Source organism: Desmodus rotundus, chromosome 5 (genome assembly GCF_022682495.2).
Source record: "Desmodus rotundus isolate HL8 chromosome 5, HLdesRot8A.1, whole genome shotgun sequence".
Taxonomy (NCBI): Eukaryota; Metazoa; Chordata; class Mammalia; order Chiroptera; family Phyllostomidae; genus Desmodus; species Desmodus rotundus.
In genome coordinates, this window is record NC_071391.1 from 4,670,229 (window position 1) to 4,687,282 (window position 17,054).

General features: G+C 52.2%; 1 long non-coding RNA gene across 1 annotated transcript; it reads right to left on the reverse strand.

The window, feature by feature from the left end:
• Positions 1-865: 865 nt before the first annotated feature.
• On the reverse strand, positions 866-7,370 carry LOC123478071 (uncharacterized). Its single transcript, XR_006653187.2, has 3 exons — positions 7,068-7,370; positions 6,046-6,664; positions 866-1,110 (listed from the first exon to the last, which is right to left on the reverse strand). It is a non-coding gene; the product is annotated as an uncharacterized lncRNA (long non-coding RNA).
• Positions 7,371-17,054: the final 9,684 nt, after the last annotated feature.

The following is a 17,054-nucleotide window of genomic DNA, read 5'->3' on the forward strand; positions in this document are numbered from 1 at the left end:
TCTGCTTGACCGCACCTGCGCCTGTGCGTCTCTGCACACCTGTCTGCACGTGTCTTTGTAGCGCGTGTCTGTGTCCCGGTGTGTCTATGCCTGTCTTTATTTTTAAAATGTCTATGGCTTCTTGTGGTATATGTAGTTCTATGCTTATGCCTGTATGCTTTTATGTGTTTGCAATTTTCTGTGTGCCTTCCTGCCCATGTGAGTGTTCGTGTCTGCATCCGAGTCAGCCCTGGGCCTTTCTCTCCCGGCATCCCATGCTGTGTGTGGAGTAGCGTGCACCCCCAACCTCAGAGCACCTTCTGTTGACTTCCTCTATTGTGTCACTTATTGGGCTTTTGCATCATCTATCCCTAACTAACCTCTCTCCACCCAGCACCTTCCCCTCTGTCCAGCCCTTGGCCCCCAACCATTTGTGAAGTTCTCTCTGTTGCATGCAATCTCTAGTAAAAGGATGGAGGAAAGGAACCCCATATGACCTCTCCATTTTCCCTTGAATCATCCTGAATCTTCCATGGCCTGCAAGAGTAAGTGGTTTTCCATCACTCCATATTTGGGGAGCTGAGGGAAGAGAAGGACTTTCTTTAGTTCTAAAAAAATTCCTGGTGTGGGCACAGGCATGCGCAGCACACACACACACATACACACACAGCTGAGAGAGAGAATGAGAGAAAAATATCAAGGTCCCTTCTTTACCGAGAGGAGCTCGCATCTGTTGCCATAGCAACCCGCCCACTCCTTCCCTGAAAAATCACCAAGAAGAGGTGATGGCATCGAGGAGAGATTGGCTGATTTCTTTCTTTATTATTTTTTCCCGAAAAAGGGCTTTTTATAGCAAGAACAGGCCGTGAGACCCCTTTTCCCCCATCTTGCCATAGCTTTATTGGGATGTGGAGGGACAGCACCCTTTAACATCTATCAGAGGAGAGATGTATCTTTTCCATAGGTTTTGAGGAGGATGACCCCCGGGAGGGAGCTGGAGGGGGAGTAGGGAGTCCGCTTCTTCAGAACAACATGGAGATTCCTGGTTAGGGCTGCTTTTCTGGAGACCTGGGGCAAGGATCTGGACCTAGCACTGTCAAAGTGCATCCCGTCTTCCCTGGACAAAGGTATCTGTGTGAAGGAGAATGAGGGAGGAAGGGAATGAAAGAGAGAGAGAATGAATATCCCATGAATGTCACTGGATCTGCAGAGCACGTGACAAGACACCGAAGAATGCATGCTCTCCGTGGTGGTCGGACCAGACAGGTGGACAAGATGGCTCCAGAAAGACCCCTTAGTACGGTTGGTGGAGCTGCAATCACAGCCAGGCCACAGGTGTGGCCACTGGGCTTGCACCCCAGGGAACTAGCACCATCGGCGGACAATCTAGGGGAGCACCGAAGCTCAGCTTTCTTCACTGTAGTTTCCAGCCTGAGTCTCAAAGGCCTCCTCTCAAGCCTGCCCCCCCCCCCCCCCGCTACTGCAGCCACATCACTTCCTCAGGTGAACTGTAGCCTTCCGCCAAATGACTGGGTGGTGGGGAAGAGGAGATTCCATGTTTCCTCCTGTGCTTGGCTTGCTACAGAAATGGGGTCACTTGGGGCTGAAGGTTGGAAAGCCAGACCAAGGATCTGACTCTAGGGACAAACACTTCCACCTCCTAGTGGGCTGTCGCCACCATCAGCAGTCAAGGGTGCGGCCTGGGGAGGGGTGCTCCACTCAAAGTGATGGATCAGTGGGGTGAAAAGACTCTGCTCTGACTTGTTAGCTTAGTCTTGCGACAAATCTGACTGGGAGTATTATGCCCATTTGACAGATGATGAAACTGGGGCTCAGGAATAGGTAATGACTTACTCAATGTACGACAGCAAACCACTGGCTATGCTGGGCTAAGCCGCCTCCCCCACCGCCCAGGCATTATGGGGTATAGCAGGGGTCAACATACGCTGGCCTGCATGCTACTGAGTATTTTTGTAAATAAAGTTTTATTGGCACACAGCCACATCCCTTTGTGTACATACTATCTATGGTTGTTTTCACCCCACAATGACAGAGCTGAGCAGGGGAGACCCTGTGGCCCAGAGAGCCTTAGTTATTTACTAACAGACCTTTTACAGGAAGAGTTTTCCATTCCTTTTTTTTTTTTTTGTAGAGTAGAGGATGAGTGCAAACTAGGATTATTTCTGCATGTCTCTACTTTTCTCCTCCAGGAGCTCTCTGGTCCCAGGGCACACAAGGCTGTCATTTCATCTCTCTTTACTGTTCCAAATGCCACGGAGCAAGAGTGTTCTGCTCTCCCTAAGGGTGGAGAGGTTGGACAGCCTCCTTACTAGCTTCTAGCCCTTTGTAACTGTGCAGCTGCAGCCTCCCGCACGCACGAGCGATGCTCCACTTCCGTTCCCATGGCAGCATGTGTTGGAGCTGGCAATGAAGAGTCAGGGTGCTCCAGCCCATCACTATCCCAACCCCAGCCTCAGGACTGCATTTTGGGAAGGGGGGGGGGTGTCCCATAGTTAGTGGTAAAGGTATTATTAGGGGGAAATGCCCTAGTGGGCAGAAAATGACAGCACTGTGGAGTCCCAGGCCTTCTGGAGCCTCCAGTCTAACCCAGGGGAAGTCTCTGTGCCCCTTCTCAGAGAGGTTTAGTAACTTGCTCAGGGTCACCCAGCTAGAATGACGTGAATCCAGAATTAGAATCCAGGTTTTCTGATTTCTACTTCTTTCTATTTTTGAAAGATTGTTCCTCTGAATTCATGGGTTTGAAGCTATGTAAAGGTTTTCTAACAGATTCCCAAGTCCCTCCCAGTCCGGCGTCGAGGGCCCACCAGTCTGCCGCGAAAGTGTCCTGTCACGGGTGGCTGGCTTGCGCTGTCTAGTCTTCACCTGCATCTCAGCAGGTGGCTTTCTTTCTCCCAAGGCCCTTTCATTACGCTGCCGCCCCCCAGTTCTACTCGCACACAGAAGTATTCAGAACATCTTTTCTATTTATGGTTATGAAATCAACAAATCTCATGTGAAGAGGGTACGTGCTGGCGCCCACGCGCTGAGACGGTCAGAGCTGCATGAGTGGGCTGGGCAGAGAAGGTGGGGGACATGGAACCGTGGAGGGAGCAAGAGAAGGAGAGAGTAGCTCAGGTGGGAAAAGATGAAGCTTTTCTGGGCAACGGCCTGAAGGCAGGGCCGAGGGAAGAGGGCACAGGAGTGAGTCAAACCAGCCGTGTTCCCGGGGGGGGAAGGAAAATCAATCAGCTAAAAACACTCTTCAAATGCAGAGCAGAGGCCCAATCCTCCTCAGCCCTGAGCGGGGGACAGGCATGCAGGACACTGGCCTTGGGCTCAGGGAGCTGGACATCTGGCTGAGAAGACTGGCCCTCCACCATTCACCATTTGTTCGGCCTTCGGCCTAGAGTCCTCCCCACCACCACTCTCAGGCTGGCGTATTCCTCCTTGCCCTGCTGGTCCTCCAGTGGGGTCCAGGATTCCTTCTCAATTCCCCTCACAGCCCCCTGTGCGTCCTGGTCCTACATTGTCACTGATCATTTTCTTGTCTGTCTCCCCCAGGCATCTACACCTGATCTCCCGAGTGTCATGTCCAGCCCAGGGCCTGGCCCAGACCAGGTCTCGGTATGTCACTGGCTCACGCCCACACGTCTGAGGACTGAGTTTGGGCCAGGCTCTGTGCCAGGCACTGGCAATGCAGTAGTTGGAAACACACGCCTTGTCTTAACCTCACAGAGCATCCGGGCTGGCGGGAAAGTGGGAACTGGATGGAGCTGTTTCAGTGGGAAGACTGCTGTGAGGAAGGCGTGCGGGATTTTGGGGACAGCAAGACGAGGAGGTGTGGAGAGATGGGGAAGCCCATGTCGAGGGATTGGCAGGCCGGGTGAGGCTGTGCTGGCTGACTGTGGTGGGTGGGATAGACAGAGGAGCTCAGCCTTGTAAATGAGACCATGCAGGCACAGGTAGCCACAAAAGAGCCACAGCAGCCTGAGACTGCTAACGGATGTGCGGAGTGAAGGCCAAAGGGGCAGTGCAGCTAACTGCGGCTAAGTCCCACCTCAACCAGGAGGTTCGGCTCCTGTGCCACAGGCAGGACTGAGACAAAGTGGCTCAGTCTGGAGCAGAGGGGTCCATGGGAAAAAGACTAAGTTCTTTGTGGGTGGGCAGGAGGTGGGAGGGAGTCTGAGGCTCAGAGACAGAGAGTGGGGAGGGCTGGGGAGGCTCTGGAGTGAGATGCCCATGCGGAGTCCTGGCTCCTTCATACCGGGCAAGTGACTTAACCTCTTGTGCCTCAGTTTACTTATCTGTTAAATAGGAATGAGAGGAGAAAATTAGTGGCTACATCGAAGGGTGGATGACAAATTAAATCAAAGCTCTTGGAACAATGCCTGGTTCGCAAAGGAACGCAATAAATGTTGAACGTTAGTCATGATTTTAACTTCATGAAAAATATCACTTCAAACGGGGTTCTGACGAGACGGCATGGGCTGGTTCAGGGGGCAGCCCGTGCCTTGCCACTGTCAGTGCGGAAATGGGGCCTGGGCAGCCACCGGCTCTTCGTGGCCTTGGCCCAGCTTGGTCTGATGGGCTGGGCCAGGCTGGGGCCGCAGCAGTTCCAAAGAGAAGGACAAAGGTGACAGCTGGGGCCTGGGGAGGTCAAGGGAGTCACACAACGTCGTCCTGAGGGCTCCGGCCTGGGTCCCAGTGGCTCCTTCCTTCGGTGTCCCTGGCTCACGTGCTGCTCAGCAAGTCCAGGGAGGGGAGGCCCACACGCCTCACCAGAGCTCAGCCACTGAGCTCCCCGGCCGTTTCCACCTGGAAGCCAACCTGATCACATTCATTCCCAGCTTAAAACCCTGCCGGCTTCCACCACACCCTGTTACCAACAGTCCCCTTGGCCCTTTTGTCCCCTTCTACTCACAGGTGCCTAAGCCACCAAAGGCTCCAGGGTCAAGGGTTTCTTTGTGACCACCTGAATCCACCTCACAACAGGAGAGTGTACAGATGCAGCACTTACCTGCGCCTCACATACCTCCCGTGTGCATTAACTCATTCACACCTCACAGCAGCCCTGTGACGCCTGGGCTATTGTGATCCCCGGCTGGCTCTGGGCCCAGGGGAGAGGGGTCTGCAGGGAATGGCCCACGGGATCCCAGGGGAAACAGCAAGGAGTAAAGGCTGGGGTGATCATGGGAAAGCAGTAGGCCTGGGACTGGGCCAGAGACAGAAGGGAAACCATAGAAGCAACCCAGAGACCCCCCCCTTCCAAGAGCAGGGGGATGAGGCTCCCCACCAATGGGACTGCCAGAACTCAGGGAGTGGGTTCAACCATGGCAAGAAGAGGGTAGCAGCAACTACGGCAGCAGCTTCTGGAAGCAGAAAAAGATGAGCCCTGTGCAGATGGGGAAGAGATTGCAGGAAGCTCAAGGAGAAAAGACCATCCAGCTGAAGGGAAAGCTCCCGATTCACGCAGCGCAAAGAGGGCATGGGCTGGAGGGGCCTTCTGTCAAGGACTTGCAGATCCAGGAAGAACTGGAGGTAGCCTCGGTCTAGGTGCCCGCAGACTGTGTTTGATGCGGGGGAACCAGTTAGGGCAGGAGGGTCAGGAGACATGTGTTCTGGTCCTAGCTCTGCCACCAGCCTACTGGGGTATTATGCAAGCCCTTTCCCCTCTCTGGGCCTCAGTTTCCCTACTTGCAAAGGGGCAGCAGGTTGGACCTCTTGGCCTGGAAGGGCCCTCCCATCTCTGGCACTCTGAGCATCTCTGGGCCTGGTCCCACCTGGCCGGCACCTCCCAGGCTTTGGAAGCTGGACGCTGCTGCCCTGAGACCAAGTTTCTTGTGGGGACGAGCCCATGGGCTCAGCACTAGGGTCGAGTGGGCCTGAGGGCTCCCAGGGCACCAAGCCCTGTATAAGCAGGGCCACTTTGGGCCCCGGAGACCTGGCCTGTGTGGACCGAGGAGGGAGGGGCAACAGGAACTAGTGCCAACCCTGTGGCTTTCCTTCTTCAAACCCAACCTATCAGGGGCCGTTCTCACATCTGTGCCAAGTGCGTCAGGGACTCACCGCTGGAGAGATCCAAGGGTCTTCACGAGGTGTAAAACAGGTCCTCCTCAGAAAGGTCCGCACAGTTTCCCCTTCTGTGCATTGAAGGCTTGAGCCTGGCAATGGGTGTCCCTTGGAAAAGCCACTCACGGCTCAAGGCTAACTTTTCCAGAGCACAAATCTCTCTCCTTTGCCAGACTTGGTCCCTGCAGCTGGGCTGGATCAGATCCAGAGTAGGGGCCCAGAGCTGTTGGGAACCTACACAGCTCCTTGGATATGGCCAAGCACTTCACAGCTGTCTTCCACCAGCCCTGGTCAAGCACCCCTGTGGGTGCGGCGGGAAGGGTGTGGCATTATCAGGGTTGGGCAGGAAAGTCCAAAGACCTGGGTCCACCTGGCCCTGGGGGTCCTGCCAGAGCCTGAAGGCAGCACTTCCATCCAGAGGCCAGCGGGCCCTTGTAAGCAGTCTGGGAAAGATTTGGCTCAGGAAAGTTCCAGAGAGCTGGTTGGTGGGCTGCAGGAAGCCTTCGATGGAAGCAGACATTCACAAGCAGCAACCTGGTTGCGGTCACAGAGTCCAGGGTGATCCAGCAGTGGGTCCAGAATGAGGTGTATCCAGAAAGCCAGCCCGGTCTGGGCTCTGCTGGGGAAGAAACAGCTGCTGGTGCCACAGGAGGAAGGGGAGCCCTCTGACCTCTCCACTGGGCGCATGCCAGGGGCCAGAGACTGACATTCTGTGCCAGCTATCTTCAATGTCAAGGAACAGGGGACTCACCTCTGTCTAGGAAGTCAGCAACCCCTGGGCTCTGGCCCATGCTCTCCAGGAACATGCCCCGTGACCCTGGTCAAGTCACCACTTTTCTCTGGGCCTCAGTTTCCCTTTCAGTTTAATGAACGTGTTGGGGAAACTGCCAAGGGGCCTTCTAGCTAAGATCCTAACCTGACCCCAGGATGAGCCCAAGGAGAAGAGGCGAAAGCAGGAGGCTGGAGGGGACGTGGGTCTCCAGAGACCCAGGGTGGCCCCTGGGCAGTGGAGTCCTCACCTGATGTTTTCACCCTGTGGCCTTGTCCAGAGAGGATCCCCAAACGCTCTAGGCCTGGCATCTTGTTTTCTTCCAAGGTTCCTATGGAAGAAGAGTCTCCCCTGTTGGGAAGTGGGGTGGGGTGAGGGGCAAAGGCAGGACCTCCGGTCTCCATAGTTGAAATTTCCCCAAAGTGAGTGGAGGGCATTAAGGTTGGGGTGGGGGTTATGGTACAGGGGCTTCCCTGGGCCCAGGCCGCGCGGCAGGGTCTAGGCTCGAGGGCGGGGGCAGCTCCCGGGCTCTGGCGGAGTCGCCACTCCGCCAGTTGCCTTTAAAAGGCGCCAGCGCGCGCGCATCAGCAGAAGAGCTGCGGCTCTCTTCCAAAATAGGCAAGAACTGGGAGGCCACGGGAGACCAACTGCGAGAATCGCAGACGTCACCCGGGGCCTCCCTCCCCACAGCCTGCATCAGGTCTCCATGGCAACGGCGTACCACAGCCGCAGATGAATGAGCCAAAGCGAGGGAGAGAACGAGCGCGCATAGATGCGCGCTCCCTCTTTCAGGCGTCCCAGCTCCTAGATTGTCCTGCGGAAGGGGATGCAGACCTAGCGCCAAGAGAAAGGGGGCGCCCTTGTATTCAAAAAGACTCCAAGACCATTCTGTGTCCCGGGAACCCAAGAGCTACTCGGTTCAGGGCCCCTCAGCCCCCACGGTCCCCCTTTGTTCCCATCTCCTCTTTCATTCCATCACCTCTCTCTGCTCCCCAAACTCTGCGGAAAAGCAGACATCAATGCTTAAGACGCCACCGCGTGGCCGGTGATGGCGCTGCGTCAAGTGTGCTTGTGGCTGGGGTTCCACCGTCTATGTCGCCCTCTGGTGTTTACGAGAGGGAAGAGTCTAACACAGCTCAACAGTCTTGACCTTAGGACTCTAATTAACAAAGGCATCATTATAACGTTAGTAGTTAACGTTTAGTGCTCCCGAGGCGTCAGGCACCGCTAAGCGCTTTCTCGTATCACTTTATTTCACCCTCACAGCAACCCTGCAATGCAGGTGGTGAGGATGAGGATGCCTACTTTGACTGCTGTCATTTTACAGGTAAGGAAAACAAGCTGAGAGAATTGCAGCGTGCCTAAGATCCCACAGCTGTAAGGGGCAGAAACGCCACCTGAACTCGTGATTGCGTGGACAGCGTGGACAGCTTACAAACCCCTGGTCTCCTTTGATCCACCTCAGAGTCTCTTGACATAAGCAGGACAGCACTTATTAAAATTATTCTCACCCCTGGCCACTGTGGCTCGGGTGGTTTCAGCCAGAGCAGATACCTAGGTTGTGGGTTCGATCCCAGGTCTGGGTGCATACAAGGAAGCAACCAAATCCATGTCTGTCTGTCTGTCTCTCTCTCTCTCCTTCCCTCCTCTCCTCCCTCCCTCCCTCTAAAAGCAAGGGAAAAAATGTCCTCGGGTGAGGATTAAGAAAATTATTCCCATTTTACAGATAAGCAGACTAAGACTCAGAGATGTTAAATGTGTTGTTCGAAGTTTCAGCAGCCATGGCCAGAGTGCAGTTCTCTAGGCTCCTGATCTAGGGGTTTTTTAGGGTGAGGTGGCAGGATACTGGGGAGTCCAGCACACCCCTGTGAGGCCTTCCTCCTTAGTCAGAGGGACTGAGGAGCTAGCTCATCCAAGGCCCCTTCCCCATTTTAAGTGCAGCAGCCCAAGGGCAGGAGAGGGCAGGGACTCTCCCCCATCTCCCAGGGTTCGGAGAGCTCCCAGCAGCTACACGCTCCCGTTGCTCCCCGTGCATATATGGGTATAAATACATGCTGTGCACCCCACTCAGTGGCGGTGTTTTCTAACGTCGCCTTCCTGCTTGTGTGGGCCCCTTGCACGTGTCTGCTGTTGGCATGAGAAAAACGCCTTCTGCCCTCAGCTTGCTATTCTTAAATTGGCCTGCCCTGTTTTCAGTGCATAACCGTCTCCAGGACCATTGCTTCCGTGTTTTCCTGCAGAGATGCTGACTCCGTGCCGGTGTCTGCTGGAGGTTGGTGCTTCTTGGCTTGTATTTTGCGGTGAGTGGGTAAACCTTGCCATCTAGTTGTGTTATAAGCTTTGACCATGTGATTGGTTTTCCTAGCCAGTTGCTCTGATTTTAAGTGGAGATTGATGGAGATTTAAAACCTCTGCCCCGCTGCTGCCACCCCTGTCCTCGTTGTTATTCTTCGCCGACCTCCTCGGGGATGCCAAGTGCTTGCACCTAAACCATTACAGGAAACCCAAGGGCTGGTGGTCACACTTTTTAAGGTTCCAGTGAAAGGCACTGCTGCCAGCATGATTTAGGTTTTTCGGGAATTTACAGTGACCCAGCAGCTATAAGGCATGTTGTCCCCACGTGGGTGACAGTAACTCCATTTCCTGGATCCTGGGCTTCCAAGGCCTGTTGGTGGCCATCTTGTCCCATTCAAGGGGCACCAACTTGTTAACATCTTTCCTTCACCCGGGGGGCTCTGCTGTTTCCCCACGAGCCCGTTAGCAGGATTCGCCACCCTCATGGCTACCCCAACAGGGCTGCACAAGCCCATCGAGATCCACCTTTGTCTCGACTTCCCCAGATGTGTCCCAGGTAGCTTCTCCTAAGTGCTTTCCTACCGCTGCCTCCAGCTGTTGACTGATATCGGGGTGCCCCCTCTTCCCTTACAAGGGTTGTGTTTACAGCTATCCACGTGGACACTCTGACTCCTGACACGAGTGTCCTGGGGTACAGCCTGTGGCTCCTGGTGCCACAGTTTGGGATCCGTTGTTAAATTCACTATCCGCACACCATGCCCCCGTTAGGGTATGACCGTCCACATGCCATCTCCCATTCATCCCATATCTGCCCCCAAGTGGCTCCCAGGGCCGTGCTCCACACCCTGAGGTTTCAGCAACGGGGCGGTGGGGATGGGCACAGAGATGTGGCCTCTGAGCTGTGGTTTTCCGTGGCGTCCAGTTCTGATTCCAACCCGGCGGGACCAAGAGCTGTCTCCTGAGCATTTTCAACTGGAGCCCTGTCTACTGAACTCCTGTAAACCAACCGCACTCCACATGGTGTGCATGGACTACTGACTGAGGATGACTGTTTCCGCGTTGTTCCTATAGTCAGCAGGGCCAATCTCAGTGGCACTGGACCCATTCCAATTTGTCAGTCCTTGAGGTGCTCTATCAGTTAGATATTACACATGATTGCGGGCGCGGCGGGGGGGCGTGTGTGTATAAGGGAACTAAATGGTAATGGATAAATACAATTAAAAAAAGAAAGTACACATTTATTGTTCACAAGTCTACGGAGCAGCTGGGCAGCGCTGGTTTGGGAGGTAGGTGTTCAGCTGACGCTTTGCGGTCAGCTGCGAGTTGGGAAGTAACTCTGCTCATCTCGGCTGGGATCTCTCACGTGTTGGGGAGTCAGCTTGCAGGCTGGTCTAGCACAGTGTCAGGTGGGCCGTGGTGCTCTCCTCCACATGGTGTCTCACCCTCCAGCAGCCGAGCCTGGGCTTGTGCACGCGGAGGTGGCGGGATTCCTAGAGAGAGGTAGCATACAAAGCCTTCTGAGGTCAAGCCATGGAAGATGGCACTGTGTCATTTTCTTCACATTCTGTTTGGCCAAGCAAGTTATGAGAGCAGCTCAGTCAGAGTGGGAAGAGGCTACAAAGTCACAGGCAAGTGGCGTGGGCACAAGGGGGGCCTAATTGGGGTATGAATGCAGTTAACACACCACAGGCCCCACGAGCTGCCCTATGGCAGCCGATCATGGTGGCAGTGAATTGTGCTTGCTCCAACACTGTCTCTACTAGAGTCCCTACTCCATATCACGTTCTTAGCACTAGTGTTTAGCAATATGTTTCTAAGGGAACCTTTTATTATTATACAGGCACCACATGTAAATAGAAAAATTTGAATCCATAGAAATTCACTGATTAGTGGGTAGAGTGCCTCTCCAGGCAGCTAACCATCATCCGCGTATCCTGCATTCCACTGCAAGTGTCAGAAAACCAACTCAAAGTGGCTTAAAAATAATTACATGTAATATCTCTCAAACAGGGAAACCCAGAGGAAGGGCAGTAGATTCAGAGTTTGGAGGATATCGCCAAGGACCCAGGACCATCCCCTCTCTGTTCTGATGGGCTCACTGTGAGTCTCCTTTGAATGGGACCAAGGTGGCTCCAGTGGTCCCAGGCATTGCTTCCAGGTAGAACAATGTGTCCAGAGGAAAAAGAGACAGTAGGTCCTCCCATTCCAGGATCTCTTTCTTTGAAGAGAGGGAGCTTCCCCCGCCAGTCTGTGGTGCTGGATATTTCTCATTGGTACCCCCAGACCCACTCACCACCCCCTCCAGTCTGTCCCATGCCCAAGAAGGTGAGCTCTACAATGGTGTCAATGGGCTGCTTTGCCTCTGTGCTGCCAGGTGACATGGCCGACAGGCGTCAGAGAACAGGAGGCAGGGGAAGAATGGAGTCAAGGCATCTAAGCCTCCCAGCTCCATCTCTACTGGGTCACCATGGGTGTGTGGTGTTTGTTTTTTTGTTTGTTTAAAAGGTTTCTTTTGTTTCTTTTTTAAAATATTATCTTTATTTATTTTTAGAGAGAGGAGGAAAGAAGGAGAAAGAGAGGGAGAGAAACGTCAATGTGTGGTTACCTCTCACATGCCCCCCACCAGGGACCAAACCTGCAACCCAGGCAGGTGCCCTCACTGGGAATCAAACCAGAGACCCTTTGGTTCACAGGCCAGCACTCAATCCACTGAGCCACACCAGCCAGGGCTGTTTGTTTGTTTGTTCTCAAAGGCCATAAATGACGGAGTGGGAGAGGGGCAAGTGCATGAAGGGAGTCAACACCAATGCTGAACACTAGGGGACATAACCCAATGGTGTGAAACTCAAAGCTGTGAGGCGTAAGGGAAGAGGGAGGAAGCCATGAGGTCAAGAAGAACATCAAGTCCACTTCCTGGTATCAGAGTAATAGGAGAAAAAAACAGCCAGGACTTTTGAGGCTTCAGAGAAGCAGTGACCTCAAGAGAAGTCCAGGTTTGGGCTGAAGAAAGAAGGAAAGGGAAGCTTGAGGGAAGAGGCTGCGGGTCTGGGAGGTCGTGCTGGTGATGAACTGCGAAGTCCAGAGGCCCCGCAGGGGAGGGCTGGTGGAAAGGGAGACAGGGCCAGGAGGGGAGACTCACACAACCTCGGCAGGATGTGAGGGGCGGTGTGAAAGTCTGGGCTTCTCAGGGCCACTGCTCGGAAGCTGGGAAAAGGGCAAAGCGGAAGAAGTGCAGTTCATCGGCTAAGTGGCACTGTTAGACTGCTCCTAACACAAATGGCAAGAACGTGTCATCACAGGAAAGCCCCTTATATCTGGATGGAACCTCTGGTGTGCGAGGCCTGCCTGTTGTTGTTGACACAGTAGCTGCTAGAAATTGTATTTCCTGACTTTTCAAAAACTAGTGCAGGGAAATATCGTTGATATCATATATTGATTTGTTGCCACTCTCCTTGAGCAGCTACCTCATTAAATTTAATAATTTGTCTGTACGCTCTAGTGTACGAGGTCCGTCCAGAAAGTGTCCAGCCACGCACTATGGAAAAATAGAGACGTTTATTGAAGAAGATACAAGAAACACTGTACATGGGACAATGATGCCTCAGTCTCCTTCAAAGCAGACACCTTGGACCTCACACAGCTCTCCCAGTCGCCATCGGCTGCCCTGTCATACTTTCCTGAATCTCATCGATGGTCTGAAATTTTTTCCCTTTCAAAGGTGAATTTAGTTTTGGGAAAAGTCAGAAGTCACAGGGCACCAAATCTGGGCTGTAGGAGGGCTGAGTCACCTGGTGATTTGATGTTTTGCCAAAAAACTCTGCACCAGATGTGATGCATGAGCAGGCATGTTGTCATGATGAAGCTGCCAATCACCAGCTGCCTACAGCTGTGGCCTTCTGAATCATCTGAATAGTTTCCATGGAGGAACATTCAAGCTTAATGCAAAATTTGGTGCAGATTCATTGCTCTACTCACTCAGTCATTTTGAATGTGGCCACACAGTACACATGCTCACTCAACAGCATCTACCGCCCCCACTGACCGTGAAGTCATCATTGTTCACGCATGTGCATTCCAGTCCAGTCTCCTTGGCTGCCAGGTCACATCGATGGTGTGCAAACTGTTCTCGTTATATTAACAATGGCTGGATTTTTTCTGGACAGACCTCATATTTTCCATGTAGACAATCATGTGGTGGAGCTTCGTCCAGCAGAGCCCCTGGCCGTCACAGATGAGAATAAGTCTACCAAGACATGATCTGCTTGGGGAGGAAAGGTAGCCAATCTCTCAAAGGAGAAGGGCCTTGAGCCTGTCTTCGATGGGCTTTAATTGGGTTCAATTTGCACAGGAATACAGGTAGAGCTTGTCAGTCATTGTCAGGCAGTATGGATCAAACAATAGATAACATACATAGAAAGAACTATGAGGCTTATTCTGAGTCGGGGTCAGATAGTCAAAGGACCATAATACTTTGGGAAACAAACAAGCATTTTATGCTTGGACCCTTATCAGAAAATTGAGGGCATTCCTAGCAAAGCAGGTTTCACAGGATCTTATACATTCTTTCTTAGGCCTGATCCCCCAGGGAACCGCCCAGTCTTGCCCAGGTCTGCACCGCCCTCTGGCATTGTTTCAGGATTAAGTCAGGCAGGGGAAGTAAGGCAGCAAGAGATGAGAAGACTTCTTGCAGACAGAATGAGGACTCAGGCTATGTCAAAGCCGAGGGGCGAGTGTCCATCACACCCCTTTTCTGTAACCCCCCAAGTCCTACCCTGATGGCCCCATCACGACTGTGCCTGTCTTGTCCTAGGTCATCCCTGCCCTGAAGAATCTTACCCATCATTGGCTAACCAGTCAGCTGCCCAGGGCCAAGCAGGGTGAAGTAAAGGGGGCAGAGGCAGCACCCCAGCCAGGAAGATAAGCTTTGTCCGTTTAGTGGCTTATGGTCCCAAGGTCTTTTACTCAGCCTTAGCCATGGGGGTTACAGCTTCTGACACCAGGCAGGGCCGTTCCCAACACCTACGAATGGTGGTTTTGTTTCTCCTTTCAGCGGTAGGCTCTTTTGCCTGGTTTTCCTGTCTTGCTTCCCTCGCCCAGTGTGGTGTTGAACTGAAGCAACTGACAGTAGTGCTCTTGCTCTTGACTTTAAGGTGAGAACTTGCAACATGTTGCCACTAATTTAGTTTGCTGTAGTTTGGGTAGATACCAAGTTAGGACAGCTTGCCTTCAACTCTAGTTTGCTAAGAGTCTTTTTAAAAAATCACAAGTGGATGTTGAATTTTATCAAGTGCATCTTCTGTATTTGTTGACATGATCTTGAGAATTTTCTCCTTTGATTCATTAATATGGTGAATTACCTTTAGAAACTATCTATTCTTCAATCACCCGTCCTGGTCATCTGTCGCCTCACCACAAGTGCCTCCAAAACAAGTCGCATAAAACAATTATGATTTCCTTATACCTCCTGATTGTGTGGGTTGGGAATTTGGGGGGGGGGGCTCAGTGACTGATTCTTCTGTTCCATGTGTCATTCAGTGGTCACTTGGTGGCGTTCATCGAATGAGTGGCCTGGCCTGGAGAGTCCACGATGGCTCCACCCACACGCCTGGCACCTCAGTGTTCATGCTTGGGAGACTGAGATCCCCTGGGTGCTCTCCTTCTCCACGTGTGCCCTCCACTAGGAGCGCTGGACCTCTTACCACGGCAGCTCAGGCCATGTTCAGAGCACACATCCCAAGAGACAAGCTGTGGAAGCTGATGGCCTTTTAAGGAAAGGAAACTGACACACTGTCACTCCCGATCTACGTGATGGTCACAACAGGCGGAACCCACCCAGGGTCGAAGGGAAGGCACACACATCCTCGCTGCTGAGTGGCAGGAGTGTCAAAGAGCCTCACACCGTCCTTGCATTCTGGGGACAAACTCAACTTCATCCAGGTTTATATTTTTACATCCCTCTCTATCCCAGTTTATTAATATTTTGTTTAAAAATTTTGCATTTATGTTCACAAGTGAGGTTGGCATGTAATTTGTTTTTCTTTCTTGTACTGTTCTTGGCGAGAGTTGGTACTGAGGTTACACCAGAATTATAAAATGAGTCGGAGAACAATCTCTAACATTGTGTGTGTGTTTTAGAAGAGCTTAAGATCAGAATAATCTGCTTGTGCAATTTTATTTGGGCTAAATCTGTTCTTTGTGGAAATATTTCAAATCACTGATTCAATTTATTTAATGATATAAGACTACACGTTTTCTATTTCTTCTTGAAATCAGTTTTCTAAATTATATGTTTTATAAATGTGTCCATTCAATGTAAGTTTTCTGATTTATTAGCATAAAGTTGCTCTTGGAGATTCTATTATTTCTTAGGGTTTTTGCTACAAAATAAATCATATACATGTATAACAGTGCAAGCAATTTAAAGAATGGTAATAAACTGGATTCCTGTTTATTCCTGTCTATTACTGTACTCACAACCCAATATGAGAAGTTAAATATCACAATTTCTGATCACATCACCTCCCACTCCACTTACAGCCGGTACGCTGCGCTTTCTAATTCAGCCTCCTGATTTTCTTTATGGCTTTATCATATATGTGTGTATCCTTGAGCAATATTTTGCTTAATTTTGCCTGCTTTTGAATTTTATATAATTATTAATACACTGTATGTATTTTTCTACTTGTTTTTTTTCTTCAATACATTTGAGGGGGTGTATCAGCCAGGAGACAGAAACCACACCAGGAATTTATACAGAAAAAAATTAATATAGAGAATTACTCGTAAGTGAACAGGGCTTAACTACCGAGAGGGTTAGTAGGGAACTTAAAGAAGCAGAGGCTAATCCATGTATGAAGCAGCTACCACCTCGGGGGCTGAGAAGAGTCTACAAGGAGGGAATAACTGGGAGGAGCCCCCCCCCCCCCCCCCGCCCATTGCGCCCAAACCAAGGCTGAAATCTTGACCTCACTGGGGTGGGGGGCAGTGTGGTCAGCTGGGTGGCAGAGAAGCTCACTGAGGCGCCGCCAGCTGGGCTGGCAAGCAGGGCACCAGCTGCTGGGGGACAGCACTCACGCCTGGGAAGATATCTGCTGGCCGCTTTGTGGCAGAAGGAAGAATGAAAGCACCAGAACCAGGAAGACAAGCCTTTTCTCCCTGCAGGGTCCAACCAGGGTCTCTGCCAATAAGGCCCTGTGTGCCTGCTGGCACAAAAGAGATGTTCCCAGCGCCCTGCTCCTCCGTCACGGTGCAGGGTAGAGGCAGGAGAGAGCAGAGCTGAGAGGCCACCTGCAGGTGACTGGCCCCGGGGCCCGTCGCACACTGCCTGCGGCTGCACGTCATTCCTGCCCACCATGGGGCCTCTGTTGTTACAGGAATATACCACACTTTGTTGATATATTCCACTGTTGCTAGACACCTGCACAGTGTCCAGTTTTCTGCCATCGTAAACATGGCTGCTCGGGGCATTCACATCTGTGTCTTCCAATGCACGTGTGCAAAGGCTTCCGAGACAGTGCTACCGACCGGCTTGCAGACGGGCTTACAGATGGGCGTGCAGACGGGTGTATAAGGGTGCGCTTATTCTCAGCCCTGGGGGTGGCTGGGTGGGGCCTACTGTGTCCAGGGCCCCACCTCCTCCTTTTACCCAAGGTGCTAAACTTCTGTGGTTTTTCCGTGTCTGTCATTGTGTGAGGTTGGGAGATGCTGCTTCAGAGCTACTTAGGAGTGAAGCTTTGGGCTGCAGGGCATCAAAGTCCTATTTCAGTGATAACTCCCAATGTTCTCTGTTTCCTCAGTGCTGTGTGACAGCTGCCTTGTAACCTCACCAGTACTTGACATCGTGGAGACTGGCAGTCTGGAGGGCATGTAAGGATGTCCTAGGGGCCCCCCTTCCCATCTCCCTGAAAACCGATGAGGGCGAACATCTTGCCGTGTTTATAGA